General features: G+C 41.8%; 2 long non-coding RNA genes across 2 annotated transcripts; both read left to right on the forward strand.

The window, feature by feature from the left end:
* Positions 1-20,063: 20,063 nt before the first annotated feature.
* On the forward strand, positions 20,064-23,161 carry LOC123374202. The gene is made up of 3 exons (XR_006581028.1): positions 20,064-20,166; positions 22,564-22,622; positions 23,073-23,161. It is a non-coding gene; the product is annotated as an uncharacterized LOC123374202 (long non-coding RNA).
* Positions 23,162-24,102: 941 nt separating this feature from the next.
* On the forward strand, positions 24,103-26,962 carry LOC123374931. The gene is made up of 4 exons (XR_006581257.1): positions 24,103-24,198; positions 25,193-25,251; positions 26,385-26,423; positions 26,880-26,962. It is a non-coding gene; the product is annotated as an uncharacterized LOC123374931 (long non-coding RNA).
* Positions 26,963-27,465: the final 503 nt, after the last annotated feature.

Below are 27,465 nucleotides of genomic sequence, written 5' to 3' on the forward strand. Positions count from 1 at the left end.
AATGAACGGAAAGGAAATATTAGCATCAGAAGAACAATTCCCTTCTGTATCTCCTGCTTCCCCATATGATATGATCCATGTTAACACCATCACATGATCCCACCTCCCAGTAAGATCCCTGTTAATCCAATTTCCTTCCATTTTCAAATGAAAGCTGTATTTTATTAACTAGCAGAAATATCAAAGCCTATTTTGGAAAGCCATCTCCTAAGTATCTCAAAAGTCTCATATCACGTAATTGGGCGAGAGACTCACTGGTGTTCCTCTCCAATGGCTGCCTAACCCCTCCATGGCCTTCAGCCATCACAGCAGGTGCTTTGTTCCATCACACCTTAGTAACTCAGTCAGAGATTAGGGGTCTATTACAGGAGTGGGTTGCTGCGGTTCTGTGGCCTGCAATGTGCATGAGGTCAGATTACGGTGATCCCTTCTGACCTTAACATCTGTGAGCTATTGTTGTTGCTCTTGGTCACAAAGGGAGAAAACTCCATCTCATCAGGGAGGAGGTAGGACGTTACTCAGAGGCATTGAATCTTAAGGAATATTCTCCTTACAAGTGATTATTGGGCTCTTTAAAGGAACAGTCTGTTGCTCCTTGCCCAGACTGGACAGTAGAAATGGCTTGATAAAGACCCTGACAACATAGTAGTTGTCTTCCTCACCTTGAGCCTGCCCTACAGTCTACAGTGAAACACAGACAGTGAAACTGTCATCAACCTAGAGATGCGAGTACTTCATTTTCTGTCCCTGACTCCCTTCTTTCTCCTCTTTGAAGAGGAGCCTCATCACTTGAAAAGCAAGTCCAATGCTGAGGGCCTGAGCCCTCCCAGAGTATTTTAAACCCAGACTTGACTGGGGTCTAGGCAGGATAGAGATCTCTGCCTGTGGAAGTGTTTTTCAATGAGTGCTGCATCCACCCTTTCCGAATGGTGGGAGTTCGGCTCCCCGAAGTGCTGGATACTCAGGTGAGGAGGAAGCTGATCCCAGAATTACCTGCTGAATGAGGCTTGATATGCCTTTGTGGCACATAAGGAGCCTTCACTGGGCATAAAGAAGGCAGTGAGGGGCCAGAGGGATGCAGCAAATTTACTTTGGAGATGGGGTCTGGCCCTCGATGGCGCCTTCATCCTAAATAAAATGGAAACAACAAAATATTAGTAGTGAGTTCCCGATAATAATAAAGTATCAATAAGCACAGCAATTTAGGGACAGTGCTAGAAGGAAAACAGTGAAGAGTAGAGGAGCTAAATCATTGCTGACTCTAATATTGAACGGGAAACCCCATTGAAAATAGTGGCTTAATGCACCTTTCAGGTACCTAGAAAAAGGATATTGAGGAACGGGATCTCTGAGAGGAATCCAGACATTCAGCAACACAACAGTCAAGAGATTAAGAAGGAGACAGATTAAGAAGGAGACATGATTCGTTCTATACTAAGAGCTGCCTGCAGGGTTATCTGGGAAGCTGTCAGCCTCTGTGCCATTCGGAGACTGTTGGCTTAACTATGCGACTTTAACACTCATCTTTCCCGACCGCCCACACGATATAATGTGTGTAATGCAAAACTCTTTTCTTACCAAGAATCCAGCGTTGATTTGACGTAATCCATCCTTTTCTGATGGTACTCCGATTGTAACTGGATAAAAAGAGACATTCACACTAGACATTAATCAAATTTTCTAGGGAGTTAAACGGCAATCTCTGACAAAAGGAGTAAATTGCCTAGAATAGGAATTGAGGTTCCATCACTGGAGATCTTGAGAAATGACTTAAATTAGTGTATTCTCTATTTTCCACACTGTAGATGATCTTGTAAGAGAGTTCCCTTTCATGTACTTTCTCGATACTGCTTTGCTTTGTACTGAGTTTATTTCTTCAAACCATCAGAAAGGGCTGTGTTTACTTCTGATGGTCCATGGAGAATAGATAAAGAAGAACGGAGTTAGTTGAATTGATGGGAGATTCATATAGTGGAGAATCTTAAATGATGTGGGTGGGGGTAGGAGGGGTAGAGGCATGTAGCTTCTTTACCCCACACACCAGCTGCTTTTTCAATTCAGTTAATGTCCCACAAAATAAATGACAAACCAGCATTTTCAACCAAGAGTGAAATAACTCCTCTGCCTCGCTGTGGCCGTTAACTCTCCCAGAGCCCTTATGTAAAGAAACGTCATAATATGCAGCCCTAGGGGCTGCATTCCAACATGTGCGCTTTGACCAGTCCTTTCCCAGATGTACCCATCATGCACCACAGAACTGGATAACACACAGGGTGCTGCCCTCAGATCATCTAGGAGCTGCTTTAGGTATGTATTGATATGATAATCTTAACCTTTTCCAGAGGGTATGGCTGGAGAGTCTTGCCCGCATGCTCGGGGTTCAGCTGACCGCCATATTTGGGGTCGGGAAGGAATTTTCCTCCAGGGCAGATTGGCAGTGGCCCTGGAGGTTTTTCGCCTTCCTCCGAAGCATGGGGCAGGAGTCGCTTGCTAAAGGAGTGGGTTGATCGGCTTATGTGGCCTGCATCTTGCAGGAGGTCAGACTAGATGATCATAATGGTCCCTTCTGATCTTGAATTCTATGATTCTATGATTCTATGATCTCATGAGTATGTTTGAAATCCCTGACCCAGGAAGCAGGCAGAACTTCTAAAATAGCTACAATTCAGCAACCCACTAATCAGCTCTTCCTGATACAAAGCTGAGCACTGACCTGAGCTGAATGCACTGATGGCTGGTCTTGGGCCAGGGGACTTCATAATGAGGGGTGTGCCATGCCAACCAGGTCTGATCTCCATAAAAGGGCAATGGACATACAGCCTTGCCCTGCCTACACAAGCCTTTGTGATCATAGGGCCCTCTCTAGAGACTAGTCCAGTCAAAGCCCAATAGGAACTTACAGAAGTGTTGGTGTCTTTAAGGAAATATTGATAAATGTCCTTAAAGACCGAACTTTTCAAGAATGACTTTTTTGATACTAGTCAAAGTGCCTGCACTCAGCTAGCAACCAACTTGCTTCCAAGATTCTTAAAAGTGGCAACAATTATTAAGCCAGAATGTACACTGTGGAGTAGATAACTATTATCTCTGTTTTAAAGATGGATAAACAGAGACTCAGTGATGATATTAGGATATTTATCAGCTATGAAAGAAATCACTTCCTGTTTATATGAATAAATATAGATGATATTAATAACATTTTCTACACTAAGGGTGTGATTGAGAGTTCACTGGAGTCCATAGGGTCACCACTGAATGAATGCAATTGGTTTGGAATTAGCCCCTTAGATAACAAAACATTGTGCTTTCAAGGACCTCAAAATGCCAAAGAATAATTAATTCATAACTTTTTAAATACTTACCATTATCCCCGTTTTCAGGATGAATAAAGTGAGACACCTCAAAGGTCGAGGATTGCCAAAATTAAAGTTAATCAATGCCTGAATTGAGTGAGGAGTTTTGCTTAATCCCTAATCTACCCACCAGAGCCCAAATGAGTGAGAATTCCTGCTGAATCTCCAGATGTAGTACAGCCCCACCACACAGACCCACCATGTGGACATTTCCTGAAAGCCACAATCTGATTAAAGTCAATGGGATTTTGGATTTTATTGTCCAAATGTATCAGTGAGCAGAGAACTCTGACTGACTGTACTATAGTTGGACTCACCATGCCAGTGGACATTCTGCTAAAATTGCTCACATGCTGAGTTACAAGCTTGTATTTATTCCTTGTGTGTTACATGGGCATAGTGTAGCTTGACAAGGACAGAAGAAATGTTTTAAGAACTCCCTAACTAGTCTGAGACCCCTGTGAAACCACAACTCAATTAGTATATAGCTTACACTGCTGTGTTACATTGGCCATCTGAAAAAATTCACTTACTTCTATCACAGGCCTGTCTGCCAAGTCTCACACTGATTGAAATATCCCTCAGCGCCAACCAGTTCTCCCAGAGGCCAAGCTGAGCACTGACTTGAGCTCAGTGCCCCAATAGCTATGTGTGAGCCCGGTGATGCCATAATGAAAGCTGTACCACAATCGCCATGACAACTAGGTGCTAACTCCTACCAAGGGAATATATTGGGTCTTATGTATGTGTGCATCCCTGCTTGGTCTGCCCAAGTTTTTGTCATTATCTTGCCCTCTCTAGCCCAGAAAGAGGATAAAAGCCCAAATGTTAAGGAGATCTGAGAGTGATGCTTCTTTCGTTCAAGTGACCGAGGCCCTTTTTTTGAATTTATGATCCTGAGAGCTTAGCACAGGGAGCATAAAGTACCTGGCTTCTGTTGTGTCTGTCTGCATTCAGCCTCTGATTTAGTAACCTCTGGGACAATAGTTAATTCTAGCGGAGTTTGGAAGAGGAGCTTGAGAATCAGGAGAGCTGGTTTCCCATTGTAGTTATGCTCCTGGTTGTCTGTGACTTGCCAAAGTTACTGAACAACCCTGCCCCAGGGATAGAATGGGGATAAAAGCACCTAGTCTCTTCTTTTTAGGTAAAGCAGTGTGTTTTTCATTCCTAGGATGCTTTGGGGGAGGGCCAAATAATTATTTTGTGCTATAGGGGTGCATTGAGAGCAGAGTTAAATTGATTTGGATCACTGGTGAGAAGTAGGGAGAGGGGTTTGGCCCAATCTATGAATCTTCTCTTAATTCTATTGATTACTTCAGAATTCCCAGTTCTCTCTCTGAGGTTTGACAGGTTCTTGTCCCAAGATCAGGCCTAGTATGATTAAAATTCCTATTTAGTTGGGAACCCTGATGTGCACAGTTGCAACACTTACATTTTAGGAACCCTTCCGCATTTACAGTAGTTAATACATTTAGCAAAGTCACAAACACTCTAACCCAGCAAGGTAGATAGAGGTGATACAGAATGTACATCTGAACATCCATATACTCACACCATCCTTGGAGAACAACCTGATATGCTAGCCATCACCTTCCTTATCATCACCAGTGGCTATCACCCTAGTATCTCCCAAGGGCTACATTTCTCTTTCCTCCTGCAGGCAGGCTGGCTAACAACTTTGATCATATGTTATGCTGATGCCACTATGTCCCATGTATATTCAGTGGGAGTTTCGTGCCCCTTCCTTATTTGAATGTCCTCGCTCTGCTCACGTTGGGTTGCCCTTCTCCTCTAGGTTAGTTTATTAACGATCTCAGCTTTTTGTAAGAGACATCAATTCGTTGCCATGGCACTGTTTTGGTCAGACTTCTGCAGATGTTCTATCCTAAGATATCCAAAAGCTGGTGTTAGCTCATGTTCGTGTGGGTCGCTGGTGTTGTTATGGACCGACTTCTCCCTTCAAACTCTGTTCCCAGTTCCCCCAAACTTAAGGGCAACCGTTCAGCCATTTATCTGAGCCAGACTTGGAAGGCTTCAAGCCTTATGCTAACTGCTGCAGCCAGTGTCTTGTAGGCTAGAGGCCTGTAGGTTCCTTGTGTTACTGCCAAATAAAATAAATGCTAAAGCTGGTTCTATGGGCTACAAGAGGGAGAGTGAATTTCCTTTTTGTGATTGGGGTGAGTTTGGGGGAGTTGGAGGAGTTGCTTTTTTTAGGAGTGATTTTTTTTTTTTTTTTTTTTTGGTGGGAGGGGAAGTTGAATTAGTTTTGTCTGTTTGGGTGATGATTTGGGTGTGGTTGCTAGGAGAGGCAATGGCATTGTCTTTTGTTACTCCAGAGTGTAGGGCTGGGAGCTGAAATGGGTTTAATTGCTAGGACATGTTTGGCTTGCATTAGCCCCAAGAGAAACACACATAATAAAGCCTCTATAATCAAAGCCTCTACAATAAGCACGTTTTTATGTCCTTTGGGGCTAATGCAAACCAAACAGTTTGGGGATCCTTCGTTTGTTTAGGAAGTAGGGCTGTCAAGAAATTAAAAAAATTAGTTGCGATTAATTGCGGTGTTGAACAATAATAGAATACCATTCATTGAAATATTGTTGGATGTTTTCTACATTTTCAAATATATTGATTTCAGTTACAATGTAGAATACAAAGTGTGCAGTGCTCAGTTGATATTTTTCATATTTTTCTAACAAATATTTGCACGGTAAAACCCAAAAGAAATAGTAATTTTCAATACCTCATACAAGTACTCCTACAAGTACTGTAGTACAATCTCTTTATCATGAAAGTTAAACGTGCAAATGGCACCGTTGCAGCTGGCGTCGCAAGATAGTTACATGCCAGATGTGCTAAAGATTCATATGTGCCTTCATGCTTTGATCACCATTCCAGAGGACGTACATCCATACTGATGACGGGTTCTGCTCCATAATAATCCAAAGCAGTGAGGACTGGGGCATGCTCATTTTCACCACCTGAGTCGATACCACCGGGAGAAGTTTGATTTTCTTTTTTGGTGGTTTGGGTTCTGTAGTTTTTGCATCAGAGTGTTGCTCTTGTAAGACTTCTGAAAGCATGCTCCACGCCTTGTCCCTCTCAGGTTTTGGAAGGCACTTCAGATTCTTCAGCCTTGGGCTTGAGGTCTGTAGCTATCTTTAGAAATCTCACATTGGTACCTTCTTTGCATTTTGTCAAATCTGCAGTAAAAGTGTTCTTACAACGAACAACATGCTAGGTCACCATCCGAGACTGCTAGAACATGAAACATAGGGCAGAATGTGGGTAAAACAGAGAAGGAGACATACCATTCTCCCCCAAGGAGTTCAGTCACGAATTTAATTAAGACATCTTTTTAAGGAGCGTCATCAGAATGAAACCATGTCCTCTGGAATGGTGGCTGAAACATGAAGGGGCATACAAATATTTCGGACATCTGGCACATGACTATCTTGCAACACCGGCTACAACGGTGCCATGCAAATGCCTGTTCTCCCTTTCAGGTGACATTGTAAATAAGAAGTGGGCAGCATTATCTCCTTTCAATGTAAAAATACTTCTTAGCCTTAGGGATTGGCTGAACAAGAAGTAGGACCGTGTGGACGTGTCAGCTCTAAAGTTTTACATTGTTTTATTTTTGAGTGCAGTTATTTTTTGGAACATGCCTCTACACCTGTAAGGTGCACTTTCATGACAGAGATTGCACTAGAATACTTGTATGAGGTGAATTGAGAAATGCCATTTCTTTTGCTTATCGTTTTACAGGGTACATATTTGTAATAAACATAATAATAGAACGCGTGCTGTAATCAAAATCAATCTATTTGAAAATGTAGAAAACATCCAAAATATTTAATAAATTTCAGTTGGTATTCTATTGTTACGAGTGCGATTAAAACTGCGATTAATCACGATTTAATTTTTGTGAGTTAGGATACGAATTTCCCCTTAACAGCACACTAGGATCACCTAGTCCCAGCGGTTTATCTGGTATCATCTGGGTCCTGACGTGTTCTTCTTTTACCTATAAAAGAAATAATAGAAAAATCTTCTCACTTCTCTCGGGAGTCCAAACATTCGATTAACAACTAGGTACACAGTTATATTTGCAATTCTTTTCAGAATCTTCCTCCTATTACTTTAGTTGAGAGACGTGAAACCATTTTGATGCCCCCTTTTTCTATCTATCTATCTATCTATCTATAGATAGATAGTGGGACTGGCTTTATTTTATCTGTCACTCTTGTGGGTGCAAGATCCATTTTAGTTTTATTCTCTTTTTTAATATTGATCACATTTCTCAGGGCTATTTTATTAGTTTCTTCTTTCTTTTTACCTAGTCGAGCCTAATGAATACATTTTCATTTTTAATTTGATATCTTTCACTTTCAATTGATTGTTAATTTGGGGTAATATTTCTTAACTAAACTAGTATCTCTTAACAATCCCAATTTTTTTTTCTCAAGATGCTTCTGGAGCTGTAATGGTTGTGCTCTTTGTGTTTGTTGTTTGGGATTTTTTTTGTTTGGGTTTTTTTTTTTTTAAATAGGGGCACGGTATATTCTTGTTGTCCCGCTTTTATTCTCTGAATGCTTTGGTTAGTATACAAGGTACATACCTGTACCTATACATGACATTTTCTGTTTTAATTCTTATGTCACTAGGTTTTCTAACATGAAAACACACTTCCGTCTTCCAAATAAACAAAGGTTTTATCCCCTCCTAGTGTAAAAAGTAAATTACATTCCTCTTATTCATCAATACACATTGGATTTTTGGTATCCCATTCCTCATTTTAAAACAACACTACGCATCTTCTTTTCCAAAGCTTTCTTTTATTAAATATAGTTTGTTATTTAAACAAATAATGAAAGAACAATTGTAACAATATACACAACTAGTAAAAATGTGTAACTTTCCAGAGAACCTTTATTTACTAAATCAATTGTAACATTGAGGTTTTGTTTAATATCAATACCGATAACACCATAGTTTCCTATGCTCTTTAACAAAAATCATCCTTTTAAATCTTTTGTCCCTATTTGGAATCTCATAAAAGAACTTAAGGGGACTAAACTTCTATATCCATTGATCCCAAATATTGTCTTCCAGGATACTGGGGAATCATTTCTAAACATTCATTGGTTACTATCTGGGACACTTCGATGAGAGCAAGTGGCCTCCCTATTCAGATAGCACCACTGGCTATAAACACCTTCCTCAATGACTACTTGAGTCATTGGCCTTCCCCACTAATCCACCATGAGCGGTGCTACTATTCCTGGACATAGTTTTAAAGAGGGGGTGCTCTTTAAATAAACAGAATCCGTAAACTGTACCAATCCTTGCCTGCTCCTGGAACTCCTGGTCCATTCTTCTGAATTCTTTTCTTTTCTGGTAATTCCTCTATCCTAAGTAAAGACAGAGAATTGGGATTACTTACTAGTCTAACTGCAAGACTTCTAATGATAACTAGATAATTTGATTATTCTTTTTAAACAACTATATACTCCATTATTTTTAAATGGAATTTTATTCTCTGCTTTATTAAATCCTTGTAATATTTTCCATTAGTAAGCTTCACATCTTTTGTAGGGCTCCCCAGGTATCCCGATGAAAATATGCCATCGGCATGATCTTGTGTTGACCCTGGAGAGCTTGGGGGCATCTGGCCTCCGTAGGCTACTCCTCTGATGGTGGGGTTCAGCTCCCTTCTGATCTGCTCAGCTTCGAGCAGCTCGGCAGTGGATAGATAACCTGTCAGTTTGGTCCCTTCTCTCATATCACAATAGTCGCTTCCAAACCAAACTCCTGAATGAATCAAGGGCTCTCCATTTTCCCCTATTAGAACTTTGACCTTCCCTTTATTTTGTTGGCCCCCTCTTTGCTGAGGACCATTGTCAGAAACTGATACCTTCTCAAGCTTCCTTTTCGGGGATGGCCGCTCTTTCTTTTGTATTTTGGACTGTACTGAACCCAGTCAGCCACACTGGTTAATCACTGCAGAGAAGAATTGTATAGGTCATCAAGGGCCCCAGCAAAGTACGCGTACTAACAGGACACTAATTTTACACTTGTTCCATCGAGTCACAGGTATTTTCAGTGTGGGCACGGGTGACCCTAAAAATAGTGTTTCACCCTGTTATGTTGTATTTGTCTCCTGTTTAAGATAATTATTGTGTGGAACATAGTCTTATGTGTTTGTGTTATTTCTTGGAAGTCTCCAACTATCTGGCAAGTAAGTGGAGATTACTCTGTAGGTGGAGTTTTCTGCCCAAGCTGCCCTGGTGACCCTGCCAGGAAGAAGCAAGGGAGGTGGAGGCACCACCATGTAATTTCATAGGGAAAAAAAAAAGAGAAAAAAGATACACCCTGCTGAATGGGTGGCGGGATCCAAAAGAACCCAGCCCTGTTCATCGAAACCTGTAAGCGGATTGGCATTAAAGGAGGTAACCAGGTGGAGAGGAGCGCTACACCCTCATTGTACAAATTGGAGGAATCCCTAACCCAAGGATTGGTCCCTTCTTCTTTATTGTGCAAGCCAGGGAAATCACCATCCCAATTTCTCCCTTGTGGCCCCTTTGCTGCCACTCTCGCTCCTTTTCTCACTTGCAACTCACTTTTCAGAGCATAATTTTGGCACTGACAGGCCTCGTGGCTAAGCTTATTTTCCTCCTCGACATCTGTAAGCACAGCTCTCACTGCAGCTTGCCCATCTAACACTTTTTGTTTTCACTCCGCCACTTCCTACCTTATCTTGTCCTGGTCTATGTGTGCCTCACTTGCCTCTTTCTGCGTGGCTATAGCCTGGGCTTCATGTGTTAAAGCATTTTTGTTAACCCTGTAGGGCAGCCTTTTTATTTTCCTTTTTGTTTGGGCCTCCTGTACAGATTCCCTTTTTAATTAGGCTTATCCCATTGCTCATATAATTGGCGATATGCATCAGGTCCAATAAAAACACCAGGCTTCCAAGGGCCATTCTGATATTTTAAAACAAAATCCTCTAACCCCATTTTTCCTAACCTAAATTAATTACCATTCAATTTTCCTTTCTTTGCTGACATTTTTTTATGTTATTTTGCACACTTAGCCAGATTATAATACCTGAGTGCTAAATTCCCTGGCTAACTCGGAGACTATGGCGGGAATGCAGATTATAACTCTAGTTCCTATCCTCTCACTTACAGGATTGTGTTTTTTGGTTCTCGTCATGACCACAATTATGTTTTCCACAAAAACACCCAAACTGTTATCTGTCCCGTTAGGGAATCTGCCATGTGTTATACAGATATCGCTTCTCAGGCGGGTCTACCTCTGTTTTCCACAAAAAAAGTAAATATTTCTTTTATCCTGGGAACTCTTATCTATTTTTAGACTCAGCATTTCATTGGTTATCTGTTATATCATCCTACTTGTTTACATTCTGTTGGCTAGCTGCCTGTCAGCCCATGTGGGCCATTATCTGTCAATCATTGTTTAAAACTTTCGTAACCTTTAGCCTACATTCATTCAGTTATGACCCTTTTACCTACATTCAGCGGCTGTGACCTTTAGCCTACTTTTGTAATGTATACGCTGTGATGGGGCAAGGCCGGATGGCTACAGTAAAGTACTGAGGAACAAGTACTCAACACAGTCCCCTAATATTACAAAGCTTTGTGTCTGGGTAACCTTGGAAACTGGCTTCTGTGATAGGAAACTGTTCAAGAAATTAACCTCATAAGAAACTCTGCATGTTTCATCTGGTTGAATAAAAGCGTAGCAGTTTTTCAAACCCAGAACTCAAAGGTGTTGTCAATCAGTGGATTTGGAAAATATCTGTAGGGCCCTCAGATCAGCTAGGTAGGAAAAGCAGCCAGGACCTTCTAGAAAGATCTTAATTGGCCCCAGGTGCCTTGATTAACCTTGATTAACCTGGAGCAACTGCCATTTGGTTACCATGGTACTAGGGATTTGTTTAGCCTGGGGCTAACATACTTGTTCCTCAGTACTTTCCTTTACTTTACTGTAGCCATTCAGCCTTGCCCCATCACAGCCCCATCACAGCCTTGCCCCATCACAGTTTCCTATCACAGAAGCCAGGCTCCGCTCTATGTCCTCACTCCACTGCAGGGCAGAGAAAGACTGGTGTAAAAATTCAACCGTGCTTCAAAGAGCAGCACTCTGTTCACAGGAAAGTTGAATAAAGGAAACTGCAAGGCCAACATGCTCTCCAAACGAGCATCACTTTTGCTGCCTTCTTGACACATAAGAACTCATTACATGGTTCCTGAATCAGCCACTTGGAATGTTCACATTAACTCAGGTTTCCTGGACAAATTCGAATGTGGATATTTACAAGCTACCTTCCTGAATTTCTGGAAAATTTAAATCTAATGCTTTTCTGCTCTTCTTTCCTACTCCTCCTACCTTCCCGTAACATGGGATATTTATTAAGAATCCACAGTGCCACACTTCACACCAAACAGGAAAAACAACTCCTGGGAGGGCGTCAGTAACAATTTTTCCCTCCCTCTTCAACCTACTAAATCATCGTCATGCAGTCTACAAAGACACAGTTCAGTGATGGCTCCTTTATGGACGTGATCATCAGGAATGCCCCACCTGGTGAGTAGGTCCATGCATCTTTCTAAAGCACCTGACCAGACACTTCAAGTCCTGTACAAGAATCCCAGCTGTCTTCTCTGGGCTTACTTGATTTGTCTGCATCTCTCGAATTTTCATTGACACCAAGCCCCATACGAGCCCTGGCCAGAGAACCAAATCACAGTCCAGTGTCCCTCTCTGAGTGCTGGGAAGTGGAGTGAAGGACTTCCCAGCAGGCTGGTGCCCACCGTTAAGCATGGGGAGAGGTGTGCATTCCAAATCACTGCCACAAGAAGAGGGAGACTGAAAAACCTCCTGCCAGGTCCCCCAGATGGATTCATGAATACATTGCTCACTACAGGGGGGCTATCTGATACCCTGTCAGCAAAATCAACAAAACCTCCAGCCTCAACACATCCCAGTGACCTAAAAAATTGCAATACCCTCCCCAAAAAACTCATCCCCTGCAATCAAAATCCATATTTATTTCCTCCTCTCCCCGCCCCCCGAAGTTATTTGCACTCCTTTTCATGGCTAAGTCCTGGGCTACTTGCTACTCTCCACTGCTTCATCAGCCATCACAGCCTTGTCACCCACCCTCCATCAGCCAGAAGACAGATACTGTTGCAGGGAACATCCTGAGCCCAGCCACCTGCCAGGCTCAAATTCTCCATTCCCCATCAGGACTCAGATGAGACACAGGCAGCCCTTTGCCTCCACCCTCCCCAGGCTGCTGGGAGGATCCACTCTGCACAGGGCTCAGGCAGCTTCCTTCTCTGGCTGCAGCCCCTGCAGTGCATTCTGGGGTAACGTGAGGTGCTGCTGCCATAAATATGGGGCAGCAACTCTTGCTTCTTGGCACATTCCCTGCAGGAAGAAGAGAATGGAGGTTCTGTATGCTTTAAAGAGACAGACCTCTCCTTCAATACACAGAGGAAAATTTTAAAAAATAGACAAAGGCATTGCCTGGCAGGGGCATCCCATGAGATTTCCCAGTAAACATATGGGACAGTCTGCTCCTGGATTAGTGGTGCACTGCAGCTTTTTATTCACAGTTTCACCTTCAGAGAGTTAGCTATCGGTTCATTGCATTAGGAAGTTGTAGCCTCCCGACATCCAGTATTTCACCCAGGTTCCATTAGAAGGCAGATTACGAACAATTTTGTCAATTTAAAAACAAAACCCCCACACATTTTCAGTTTTTTCAAGTTGGTAACTAGGATCAATTCTGAAAATTAAGTCTCTAACGTTTGCCTCCTTTGGAAATATTTTGCTAATTGTCTAATGTTTCCTTCTCTCCGTCCGTCTACTCAACACAATCCCCTAATACTACAAAGCTTTGTGTCTGGGTAACCTTGGAATCTAGCTTCTGTGATAGGAAACTGTTCAAGAAATTAACCATATAAGAAACTCTGCATCTTTCATCTGGTTAAATAAAAGCTTAGCGGTTTTTCCTGGCCGGGTCACCAGGGCAGCTTGGGCAGAAAACTCCACCTACAGAGTAATCTCCACTTACTTGCCAGATAGTTGGAGACTTCCAAGAAATAACACAAACACATAAGAATATGTTCCACACAATAATTATCTTAAACAGGAGACAAATACAACATAACAGGGTGAAACACTATTTTTAGGGTCACCCGTGCCCACACTGAAAATACCTGTGACTCGATGGAACAAGTGTAAAATTAGTGTCCTGTTAGTACGCGTACTTTGCTGGGGCCCTTGATGACCTATACAATTCTATTCTGCAGTGGTTAACCAGTGTGGCTGACTGGGTTCAGTACAGTCCAAAATACAAAAGAAAGAGCGGCCATCCCCGAAAAGGAAGATTGAGAAGGTATCAGTTTCTGACAATGGTCCTCAGCAAAGAAGGGGCCAACAAAATAAAGGGAAGGTCAAAGTTCTAATAGGAGAAAATGGAGAGCCCTTGATTCATTCAGGACTTTGGTTTGGAAGCGACTATTGTGATATGAGAGAAGGGACCAAACTGACAGGTTATCTATCCACTGCCGAGCTGCTCGAAGCTGAGCAGATCAGAAGGGAGCTGAACCCCACCATCAGAGGAGTAGCCTACGGAGGCCAGATGCCCCCAAGCTCTCCAGGGTCAACACAAGATCATGCCGATGGCATATTTTCATCGGGATACCTGGGGAGCACTACAAAAGATGTGAAGCTTACTAATGGAAAATATTACAAGGATTTAATAAAGCAGAGAATAAAATTCCATTAAAAAATAGTGGAGTGTATCGTTGTTTAAAAAGAATAATCAAATTATCTAGTTATCATTAGAAGTCTTGCAGTTAGACTAGTAAGTAATCCCAATTCTCTGTCTTTACTTAGGATAGAGGAATTACCAGAAAAGAAAAGAATTCAGAAGAATGGACCAGGAGTTCCAGGAGCAGGCAAGGATTGGTACAGTTTACGGATTCTGTTTATTTAAAGAGCACCCCCTCTTTAAAACTATGTCCAGGAATAGTAGCACAGCTCATGGTGGATTAGTGGGGAAGGCCAATGACTCAAGTAGTCATTGAGGAAGGTGTTTATAGCCAGTGGTGCTATCTGAATAGGGAGGCCACTTGCTCTCATCGAAGTGTCCCAGATAGTAACCAATGAATGTTTAGAAATGATTCCCCAGTATCCTGGAAGACAATATTTGGGATCAATGGATATAGAAGTTTAGTCCCCTTAAGTTCTTTTATGAGATTCCAAATAGGGACAAAAGATTTAAAAGGATGATTTTTGTTAAAGAGCATAGGAAACTATGGTGTTATCGGTATTGATATTAAACAAAACCTCAATGTTACAATTGATTTAGTAAATAAAGGTTCTCTGGAAAGTTACACATTTTTACTAGTTGTGTATATTGTTACAATTGTTCTTTCATTATTTGTTTAAATAACAAACTATATTTAATAAAAGAAAGCTTTGGAAAAGAAGATGCGTAGTGTTGTTTTAAAATGAGGAATGGGATACCAAAAATCCAATGTGTATTGATGAATAAGAGGAATGTAATTTACTTTTTACACTAGGAGGGGATAAAACCTTTGTTTATTTGGAAGACGGAAGTGTGTTTTCATGTTAGAAAACCTAGTGACATAAGAATTAAAACAGAAAATGTCATGTATAGGTACAGGTATGTACCTTGTATACTAACCAAAGCATTCAGAGAATAAAAGCGGGACAACAAGAATATACCGTGCCCCTATTTAAAATAAAAAAAACCAAACAAAAAAAAACCCAACCAACAAACACAAAGAGCACAACCATTACAGCTCCAGAAGCATCTTGAGAAAAAAAATTGGGGATTGTTAAGAGATACTAGTTTAGTTAAGAAATATTACCCCAAATTAACAATCAATTGAAAGTGAAAGATATCAAATTAAAAATGAAAATGTATTCATTAGGCTAGACTAGGTAAAAAGAAAGAAGAAACTAATAAAATAGCCCTGAGAAATGTGATCAATATTAAAAAGGAGAATAAAACTAAAATGGATCTTGCATCCACAAGAGTGACAGATAAAATAAAGCCAGTCCCACTATCTATCTATAGATAGATAGATAGATAGATAGATAGATAGAAAGAAAAAGGGGGCATCAAAATGGTTTCACGTCTCTCAACTAAAGTAATAGGAGGAAGATTCTGAAAAGAATTGCAAATATAACTGTGTACCTAGTTAAAAAAAACAGGAGTACTTGTGGCACCTTAAAGACTAACAAATTTATTATAGCATGAGCTTTCGTGAGCTAAAGCTCACTTCTTCGGATGCATTGAATGGAACACACAGACAGGAGATATTTATACATACAGAGAACATGAAAAGGTGGAAGTATGCATACCAACAGGCAGAGTATAATCAATTGAGATGAGCTATCGTTAGCAGGAGGAAAAAAAACTTTTTGAAGTGATAATTAAGATGGCCCATAGAAGGTGTGAGGAGAACTTAACATAGGGAAATAGATTCAATTGGTGTAATGACCCAACCATTCCCAGTCTTTGTTTAGACCACAGTTAATAGTATCTAGTTTGCATATTAATTCAAGTTCAGCAGTCTCTCTTTGGAGTCTGTTTTTGAAGTTTTCTTGTTGCAAAATTGCCACCTTCAAGTCTGTCACTGAGTGGTTAGAAAGGTTGAAGTGTTCTCCCACTGGTTTTTTAATGTTATGATTCCTGATGTCAGATTTGTGTCCATTTATTCTTTTGCGTAGAGACTGTCCGGTTTGGCCAATGTACAATGGCAGAGGGGCATTGCTGGCACATGATGGCATATATCACGTTGGTAGATGTGCACGTGTACGAGCCCCTGATGGTGTGTCTGATGTGATTAGGTCCTGTGATGGTGTCACTTGAATGGATATGTGGACAGAGCTGGCATCGGGCTTTATTGCAAGGATAGGTTCCTAAAGTTTTTTTTCCTCCTGCTAAACGATAGCTCATCTCAATTGATTAGACTCTGCCTGTTGGTATGCATACTTCCACCTTTTCATGTTCTCTGTATGTATAAATATCTCCTGTCTGTGTGTTCCATTCTATGCATCCGAAGAAGTGAGCTTTAGCTCACGAAAGCTCATGCTAAAATAAATTTGTTAGTCTTTAAGGTGCCACAAGTACTCCTGTTTTTTTTGCGGATACAGACTAACACGGCTGCTACTCTGAAACCTGTGTACCTAGTTGTTAATCGAATGTTTGGACTCCCGAGAGAAGTGAGAAGATTTTTCTATTATTTCTTTTATAGGTAAAAGAAGAACACGTCAGGACCCAGATGATACCAGATAAACCGCTGGGACTAGGTGATCCTAGTGTGCTGTTAAGGGGAAATTCGTATCCTAACTCACAAAAATTAAATCGTGATTAATCGCAGTTTTAATCGCACTCGTAACAATAGAATACCAACTGAAATTTATTAAATATTTTGGATGTTTTCTACATTTTTCAAATAGATTGATTTTTGATTACAGCACGCGTTCTATTATTATGTTTATTACAAATATGTACCCTGTAAAACGATAAGCAAAAGAAATGGCATTTCTCAATTCACCTCATACAAGTATTCTAGTGCAATCTCTGTCATGAAAGTGCACCTTACAGGTGTAGAGGCATGTTCCAAAATATAACTGCACTCAAAAGTAAAACAATGTAAAACTTTAGAGCCGACACGTCCACACGGTCCTACTTCTTGTTCAGCCAATCCCTAAGGTTAAGAAGTATTTTTACATTGAAAGGAGATAATGCTGCCCACTTCTTATTTACAATGTCACCTGAAAGGGAGAACAGGCATTTGCATGGCACCGTTGTAACCGGTGTTGCAAGATAGTGACGTGCCAGATGTCCGAAATAGTTGTATGCCCCTTCATGTTTCAGCCACCATTCCAGAGGACATGGTTTCATTCTGATGACGCTCCTTAAAAAGATGTCTTAATTAAATTCGTGACTGAACTCCTTGGGGGAGAATGGTATGTCTCCTTCTCTGTTTTACCCACATTCTGCCCTATGTTTCATGTTCTAGCAGTCTCGGATGGTGACCTAGCATGTTGTTCGTTGTAAGAACACTTTTACTGCAGATTTGGACAAAATGCAAAGAAGGTACCAATGTGAGATTTCTAAAGATAGCTACAGACCTCAAGTCCAAGGTTGAAGAATCTGAAGTGCCTTCCAAAACCTGAGAGGGACAAGGCCGTGGAGCAATGCTTTCAGAAGTCTTACAAGAGCAACACTCCGATGCAAAAAACTACAGAACCCAAACCACCAAAAAAGAAAATCAAACTTCTCCCGGTGGTATCGACTCAGGTGGTGAAAATGAGCATGCGCCAGTCCTCACTGCTTTGGATCATTATGGAGCAGAACCCGTCATCAGTATGGATGTACGTCCTCTGGAATGGTGATCAAAGCATGAAGGCACATATGAATCTTTAGCACATCTGGCATGTAACTATCTTGCGACGCCAGCTGCAACGGTGCCATTTGCACGTTTAACTTTCATGATAAAGAGATTGTACTACAGTACTTGTAGGAGTACTTGTATGAGGTATTGAAAATTACTATTTCTTTTGCTTTTTACCGTGCAAATATTTGTTAGAAAAATATGAAAAATATCAACTGAGCACTGCACACTTTGTATTCTACATTGTAACTGAAATCAATATATTTGAAAATGTAGAAAACATCCAACAATATTTCAATGAATGGTATTCTATTATTGTTCAACACCGCAATTAATCGCAACTAATTTTTAAATTTCTTGACAGCCCTACTTCCTAAACAAACGAAGGATCCCCAAACTGTTTGGTTTGCATTAGCCCCAAAGGACATAAAAAACGTGCTTATTGTAGAGGCTTTGATTATAGAGGCTTTATTATGTGTGTTTCTCTTGGGGCTAATGCAAACATGTCCTAGCAATTAAACCCATTTCAGCTCCCAGCCCTACACTCTGGAGTAACAAAAGACAATGCCATTGCCTCTCCTAGCAACCACACCCAAATCATCACCCAAACAGACAAAACTAATTCAACTTCCCCTCCCACGAAAAAAAAAATCACTCCTAAAAAAAGCAACTCCTCCAACTCCCCCAAACTCACCCCAATGACAAAAAGGAAATTCACTCTCCCTCTTGTAGCCCATAGAACCAGCTTTAGCATTTATTTTATTTGGCAGTAACACAAGGAACCTACAGGCCTCTAGCCTACAAGACACTGGCTGCAGCAGTTAGCATAAGGCTTGAAGCCTTCCAAGTCTGGCTCAGATAAATGGCTGAACGGTTGCCCTTAAGTTTGGGGGAACTGGGAACAGAGTTTGAAGGGAGAAGTCGGTCCATAACAACACCAGCGACCCACACGAACATGAGCTAACACCAGCTTTTGGATATCTTAGGATAGAACATCTGCAGAAGTCTGACCAAAACAGTGCCATGGCAACGAATTAATGTCTCTTACAAAAAGCTGAGATCGTTAATAAACTAACCTAGAGGAGAAGGGCAAACCCAACGTGAGCAGAGCGAGGACATTCAAATAAGGAAGGGGCACGAAAACTCCCACTGAATATACATGGGACATAGTGGCATCACCATAACATATGATCAAAGTTGTTAGCCAGCCTGCCTGCAGGAGGAAAGAGAAATGTAGCCCTTGGGAGATACTAGGATGATAGCCACTGGTGATGATAAGGAAGGTGATGGCTAGCATATCAGGTTGTTCTCCAAGGATGGTGTGAGTATATGGATGTTCAGATGTACATTCTGTATCACCTCTATCTACCTTGCTGGGTTAGAGTGTTTGTGACTTTGCTAAATGTATTAACTACTGTAAATGCGGAAGGGTTCCTAAAATGTAAGTGTTGCAACTGTGCACATCAGGGTTCCCAACTAAATAGGAATTTTAATCATACTAGGCCTGATCTTGGGACAAGAACCTGTCAAACCTCAGAGAGAGAACTGGGAATTCTGAAGTAATCAATAGAATTAAGAGAAGATTCATAGATTGGGCCAAACCCCTCTCCCTACTTCTCACCAGTGATCCAAATCAATTTAACTCTGCTCTCAATGCACCCCTATAGCACCAAAATAATTATTTGGCCCTCCCCCAAAGCATCCTAGGAATGAAAAACACACTGCTTTACCTAAAAAGAAGAGACTAGGTGCTTTTATCCCCATTCTATCCCTGGGGCAGGGTTGTTCAGTAACTTTGGCAAGTCACAGACAACCAGGAGCATAACCACAATGGGAAACCAGCTCTCCTGATTCTCAAGCTCCTCTTCCAAACTCCGCTAGAATTAACTATTGTCCCAGAGGTTACTAAATCGGAGGCTGAATGCAGACAGACACAACAGAAGCCAGGTACTTTTATGCTCCCTGTGCTAAGCTCTCAGGATCATAAATTCAAAAAAAGGGCCTCGGTCACTTGAACAAAAGAAGCATCACTCTCAGATCTCCTTAACATTTGGGCTTTTATCCTCTTTCTGGGCTAGAGAGGGCAAGATAATGACAAAAACTTGGGCAGACCAAGCAGGGATGCACACATACATAAGACCCAATATATTCCCTTGGTAGGAGTTAGCACCTAGTTGTCATGGCGATTGTGGTACAGCTTTCATTATGGCATCACCGGGCTCACACATAGCTATTGGGGCACTGAGCTCAAGTCAGTGCTCAGCTTGGCCTCTGGGAGAACTGGTTGGCGCTGAGGGATATTTCAATCAGTGTGAGACTTGGCAGACAGGCCTGTGATAGAAGTAAGTGAATTTTTTTCAGATGGCCAATGTAACACAGCAGTGTAAGCTATATACTATAATTGAGTTGTGGTTTCACAGGGGTCTCAGACTAGTTAGGGAGTTCTTAAAACATTTCTTCTGTCCCTTGTCAAGCTACACTATGCCCATGTAACACACAAGGAATAAATACAAGCTTGTAACTCAGCATGTGAGCAATTTTAGCAGAATGTCCACTGACATGGTGAGTCCAACTATAGTACAGTCAGTCAGAGTTCTCTGCTCACTCATACATTTGGACAATAAAATCCAAAACCCCATTGACTTTAATCAGATTGTGGCTTTCAGGAAATGTCCACATGGTGGGTCTGTGTGGTGGGGCTGTACTACATCTGGAGATTCAGCAGGAATTCTCACTCATTTGGGCTCTGGTGGGTAGATTAGGGATTAAGCAAAACTCCTCACTCAATTCAGGCATTGATTAACTTTAATTTTGGCAATCCTCGACCTTTGAGGTGTCTCACTTTATTCATCCTGAAAACGGGGATAATGGTAAGTATTTAAAAAGTTATGAATTAATTATTCTTTGGCATTTTGAGGGTCCTTGAAAGCACAATGTTTTGTTATCTAAGGGGCTAATTCCAAACCAATTGCATTCATTCAGTGGTGACCCCTATGGACTCCAGTGAACTCTCAATCACACCCTTAGTGTAGAAAATGTTATTAATATCATCTATATTTATTCATATAAACAGAAAGTGATTTCTTTCATAGCTGATAAATATCCTAATATCATCACTGAGTCTCTGTTTATCCATCTTTAAAACAGAGATAATAGTTATCTACTCCACAGTGTATATTCTGGCTTAATAATTGTTGCCACTTTTAAGAATCTTGGAAGCAAGTTGGTTGCTAGCTGAGTGCAGGCACTTTGACTAGTATCAAAAAAGTCATTCTTGAAAAGTTCGGTCTTTAAGGACATTTATCAATATTTCCTTAAAGACACCAACACTTTTGTAAGTTCCTATTGGGCTTTGACTGGACTAGTCTCTAGAGAGGGCCCTATGATCACAAAGGCTTGTGTAGGCAGGGCAAGGCTGTATGTCCATTGCCCTTTTATGGAGATCAGACCTGGTTGGCATGGCACACCCCTCATTATGAAGTCCCCTGGCCCAAGACCAGCCATCAGTGCATTCAGCTCAGGTCAGTGCTCAGCTTTGTATCAGGAAGAGCTGATTAGTGGGTTGCTGAATTGTAGCTATTTTAGAAGTTCTGCCCGCTTCCTGGGTCAGGGATTTCAAATATACTCATGAGATACCTAAAGCAGCTCCTAGATGATCTGAGGGCAGCACCCTGTGTGTTATCCAGTTCTGTGGTGCATGATGGGTACATCTGGGAAAGGACTGGTCAAAGCGCACATGCTGGAATGCAGCCCCTAGGGCTGCATATTATGACGTTTCTTTACATAAGGGCTCTGGGAGAGTTAACGGCCACAGCGAGGCAGAGGAGTTATTTCACTCTTGGTTGAAAATACTGGCTTGTCATTTATTTTGTGGGACATTAACTGAATTGAAAAAGCAGCTGGTGTGTGGGGTAAAGAAGCTACATGCCTTTCCAAGGGCTACCAGCCTAATTTTGGACTTCGCCTGAAGGAACTAGCAGAGCAGTCCATTGTCACACTTGCTCACTGGGGGCTTCTGAAGAGAAGGATTTCCATATTTCTGTTGTATGAGAGATATGGAAACAGTTTGACTACCAGGCCCAGCTGCACAAATCACATCATTTCTGGATAAATTCCTGTCCTGTGTTCATTTATGAGGTGATAATCACCTGGGGGAAGGTCCTTCGAATGTCGATTCTAATCCCTTCCCTAGCTAGTGATCAAAGGTTTGTATGTATTACCAATCACCAGAGCATCTATGGATTTTGCTCCTGCAGAGTACAGTGATAATAAAACAAGATGACAGTCATGATGAGAAACATACCCTTTCCTGAGTAGCTTCCTTGCTGATCAGGTTTGGGTGGAATTTGGCTGATCATCGACTCTACCCCTCCTACCTCCACCCACATCATTTAAGATTCTCCACCATATGAATCTCCCATCAATTCAACTAACTCCGTTCTTCTTTATCTATTCTCCATGGACCATCAGAAGTAAACACAGCCCTTTCTGATGGTTTGAAGAAATAAACTCAGTACAAAGCAAAGCAGTATCGAGAAAGTACATGAAAGGGAACTCTCTTACAAGATCATCTACAGTGTGGAAAATAGAGAATACACTAATTAAAGTCATTTCTCAAGATCTCCAGTGATGGAACCTCAATTCCTATTCTAGGCAATTTACTCCTTTTGTCAGAGATTGCCGTTTAACTCCCTAGAAAATTTGATTAATGTCTAGTGTGAATGTCTCTTTTTATCCAGTTACAATCGGAGTACCATCAGAAAAGGATGGATTACGTCAAATCAACGCTGGATTCTTGGTAAGAAAAGAGTTTTGCATTACACACATTATATCGTGTGGGCGGTCGGGAAAGATGAGTGTTAAAGTCGCATAGTTAAGCCAACAGTCTCCGAATGGCACAGAGGCTGACAGCTTCCCAGATAACCCTGCAGGCAGCTCTTAGTATAGAACGAATCATGTCTCCTTCTTAATCTGTCTCCTTCTTAATCTCTTGACTGTTGTGTTGCTGAATGTCTGGGTTCCTCTCAGAGATCCCATTCCTCAATATCCTTTTTCTAGGTACCTGAAAGGTGCATTAAGCCACTATTTTCAATGGGGTTTCCCGTTCAATATTAGAGTCAGCAATGATTTAGCTCCTCTACTCTTCACTGTTTTCCTTCTAGCACTGTCCCTAAATTGCTGTGCTTATTGATACTTTATTATTATCGGGAACTCACTACTAATATTTTGTTGTTTCCATTTTATTTAGGATGAAGGCGCCATCGAGGGCCAGACCCCAATTCTACAGTAAATTTGCTGCATCCCTCTGGCCCCTCACTGCATTCTTTATGCCCAGTGAAGGCTCCTTATGTGCCACAAAGGCATATCAAGCCTCATTCAGCAGGTAATTCTGGGATCAGCTTCCTCCTCACCTGAGTATCCAGCACTTTGGGGAGCCGAACTCCCACCATTCAGAAAGGGTGGATGCAGCAGTCATTGAAAAACACTTCCACAGGCAGAGATCTCTATCCTGCCTAGACCCCAGTCAAGTCTGGGTTTAAAATACTCTGGGAGGGGCTCAGACTACTACTATGATACTATACTATAACTACTATGTTGTCAGGGTCTTTATCAAGCCATTTCTACTGTCCAGCCTGGGGAAGAAGCAACAGACAGTTCCTTTAAAGAGCCCAATAATCACTTGTAAGGAGAATATTCCTTAAGATTCAATGCCTCTGAGTAACGTCCTACCTCCTCCCTGATGAGATGGAGTTTTCTCCCTTTGTGACCAAGAGCAACAACAATAGCTCACAGATGTTAAGGTCAGAAGGGATCATCGTGATCTGACCTCATGCACATTGCAGGCCACAGAACCGCAGCAACCCACTCCTGTAATAGACCCCTAATCTCTGACTGAGTTACTAAGGTGTGATGGAACAAAGCACCTGCTGTGATGGCTGAAGGCCATGGAGGGGTTAGGCAGCCATTGGAGAGGAACACCAGTGAGTCTCTCGCCCAATTACGTGATATGAGACTTTTGAGATACTTAGGAGATGGCTTTCCAAAATAGGCTTTGATATTTCTGCTAGTTAATAAAATACAGCTTTCATTTGAAAATGGAAGGAAATTGGATTAACAGGGATCTTACTGGGAGGTGGGATCATGTGGTGGTGTTAACACATGGATCATATCATATGGGGAAGCAGGAGATACAGAAGGGAATTGCTCTCCTGATGCTAATATTTCCTTTCCGTTCATTTTATTTTTAGGATGAGTGCTCCCTCCTGGGCCTCTTTAACAAATGACCTTCCTTTTCCTGCCCCCGGTCTGTCAGAGGCACAGATCTACAGCCAGTACAGAGCTTTGCTGGAAGAGAGTGGACCCTCTGCCAGAGAGTGAGCATTAGGATTCTTTGTCTGTGTGCACATGGAGAGGGAGGGCAAGTGGGTAGATGTACATATACATACAAGGTTTTGAGTGCAGACATGGAATACGGTTGCCACCCTTCTAAAAAAATGCACTCACAAGACAAATTCTCTGCAGTTGTTTTAAGAAAGATGGGGTTTTGTCTGACCACCAACAGGCCCCAACCACTCTTCCTCCTCTTAACATCTTCTTGCAATGCAAACGGTCCTTTTCCTCCCTCCCAACCTCATCCTGCTACTATCTGTGTAGTGATAGTCCTATTCTCTCCTATCCCTTTCCTTCGCTGAGTGGGAAATGTCTTTTTTTTATTATATCATTTGTGCAATGCTTCGATGGCTCAGTCATTGCTATGGCAAACAAGTTAACTGCCAAGGTCTGCAGTTGGATCTGCCCTGTTCCTTACTATCCGGAATAACTAAGAACTGAAAAGGAGAGTTAGGTGGAGGAGTTTGAACAAAAATGGTAGCATCCAAGAAACAACTATGGAAATCTTTCCATTAATATCTGCTGGGGAAGATTACAGGATTGTCTGTGAGCTTGTAGCTACAGGCCAGGGAGGGTGGAGGGGAGCTGTGAACACCCTGAAGTTGCACAGAGTCACAGGGTGCCCCTAAAGGGACAATGTGGCAAGTGAGCTCTAGATGACGAGGAGCAGAAATAAAAACATGTCAACTCTTAAATGTGGTGTGGACTTTCCATGACTCACACCCTCTCATGCCTCACTTTAGCCCATTGAATGGTGGGCTTCAGAAAGAAGAATGGAGAGGGCTGGGAACTGGCCAGCAGCACCATGTGAGAATGCAATAATTGCCATTAATTTTACAGACACCCCAGCTTGGTCCACTCTTAATGTCAAGCCCCTCTGAAGGACAAGCTATTGAGCTCAAACCATGTCCCCACGATCTCCTCAATTCGGTAGCAGCTGTCTTCCCCATCTAATGAATGCCATCTCTCTTTTTTCAGCAACTCTGCGCAGCCAAAGAGCAGCCATATTACTTCCTCTCCTTTCAGAGGGTCAGGAGGTAAGTGATTTCTACAGTTCTCTAGGGGAGGATTGAACTGGATGACTGAATGTGCTGTTTGCTGCACCTTCTTGCATTTTTCAGAGGATGTCTTTTTTTTTTTTTAGCAGCAGCAGCAGCAGCATTCAGTTTGCTGAACGATTATGAAACATTTAGTGCTTCTTAAAATCTCCTTGTGCCTCTTTGGAGGCCACATCCTGCATTTCCAGCCACAATAAACTAGAACTATATTTCAGAGAAGACAAAGAGGATGAAAATGTTGACTGTGGGACCCACTGCCATTATACTATAGGGGGAGGTGGAAGAGAACTTGCAAACATCCAACCTCCACAGCAGTTCTCTATTCCCATGCTAGGCAGCTACCACCAGTGGCCATTTGGAGACAGACAAGGGAGATCTGTCTGCTTGCAGGAGATGCAACATAATTAGTATCAACCCAGCCTCACTTTTCTCCGCATTGTTTCCTTCCTTACACTGCCAGGATTGGTTTTTGCTCTAAAAGAGAAGTGATGCTTTTACAACCAAATCACTAAGGGTGTTTGGTACACATGAGATGTAAATAGTATAAGAAAGAGCAAAACCATCTTTTGCTGAGTTATTATGGGCAGGGATAACTGAGAAATATGTACAGTCATTAATGAAGACGAGAATGAGGAATTCAGCACTTCAGTCACTAAGGTGATTTCTTTTTCTAACACCACTTTAGAATCAAGGGAGCTGCGTGAGCGCCTGTAGGTCTTCTAGGCGGAGAATTATACCAAGTGAATGTGTCAACATTTGAGAAGGAACCCCTCTCCCAAAACACTTGATGTTATACTAATATACTTCTAGGTTGTGTGACATTAACTCTGCTTTCCCTTCTCTTTCAGGCTCCTCATGGAAATCCATGGGTCCAGCCCGCCTTTAACGTAAGTAGCAATGACTGGTGCCCAAAGGGAGGGAGAGAGGATGTAAAAGATCAAGCAGGATCCTATTTCTTCCTGGGGACCCTGCAGGTCTTCTAGGTGGAGAATTATACCAAGTGAATGTGTCAACATTTGAGAAGGAACCCCTCTCCCAAAACACTTGATGTTTAGCAGACTAATATACTTCTAGGTTGTGGGACATTAACTCTGCTTTCCCTTCTCTTTCAGGCTCCTCATGGAAATCCATGGGTCCAGCCCGCCTTTAAAGTAAGTAGCAATGACTGGTGCCCAAGGGGAGGGAGAGAGGATGTAAAAGATCAATCAGGATCCTATTTCTTCCTGGGGACCCACAGCCAAGGGACATTCCAACTCTCTCTCAGATCATCTCTTTTCCCAGTTTCCAGCAGGTCATCTTCATGGAATGCTCTCCCCAGTTCATTGAAACACAGGAGAGAGGCTTCCATCGGGGTTTTTATTCCTATCCTTTTCTAAATATTGTCTCAGAGGAGGCTGTTGTACCATAGCTGGTTATAGTTCTATGGGTATCTATACACCACACAATGCTAATACCATGGAGAATGGGCTTTGTACAAAGAAATCCATTTAAAATAGAAGGAAAAAGCCATTTGTCCCTGATGTCTCATCATAGCAAAGACTCTGAAACTTCCTTCTTTTTAAAGCTATTACTAAGTTCCTGTTTGTTGCTTTTTGTCTTCCCTGCAGTCACCAGATGAGAGACTAAACAGCACCAGGGATGGTCCCCGTGGCCATGCCGTTTCAAATTCCACCACATGATGTCTGGCAGGTAAAACTATACTGCAGTTCTGAGCCTTCCCTGCAAACTCTATACTATACCAGCACAAAGAAACAGCTGCTATCGGGAATCAAAATCCATCTACATTCTCTCCGTTCAAAACCAGTGCTACTGGACTGCATCAGTCGTGTTAGTCTGTATCCGCAAAAAGAACAGGAGTACTTGTGGCACCTTAGAGACTAACACATTTACTTGAGCATAACCTTTTGTGGGTTAGAGCCCACTTCATCGGATTCATGAGGTGGAAACTACAGTAGGAAGATAGATATAGATATATATTCAAAGAGAAGAAAAAACTTTTTGTAGTGGTAATCAAAATGGTCTATTTGCAGCAGTTGACAAGAAGTTGTGAAGACCAGTGTTTGTGTGTGTGGGGGGGCGGAGGGAGAGAATAAACATGGGGAAATTGTTTTACCTTGTGTAATGACCCATCCACTCCCAGTCTTTATTTAAGCCTTATTTAATGATTTGTGTCCATTTCTTCTTTTCCGTAGA

This window comes from Mauremys mutica, chromosome 7 (genome assembly GCF_020497125.1).
Source record: "Mauremys mutica isolate MM-2020 ecotype Southern chromosome 7, ASM2049712v1, whole genome shotgun sequence".
NCBI lineage: Eukaryota > Metazoa > Chordata > Testudines > Geoemydidae > Mauremys > Mauremys mutica.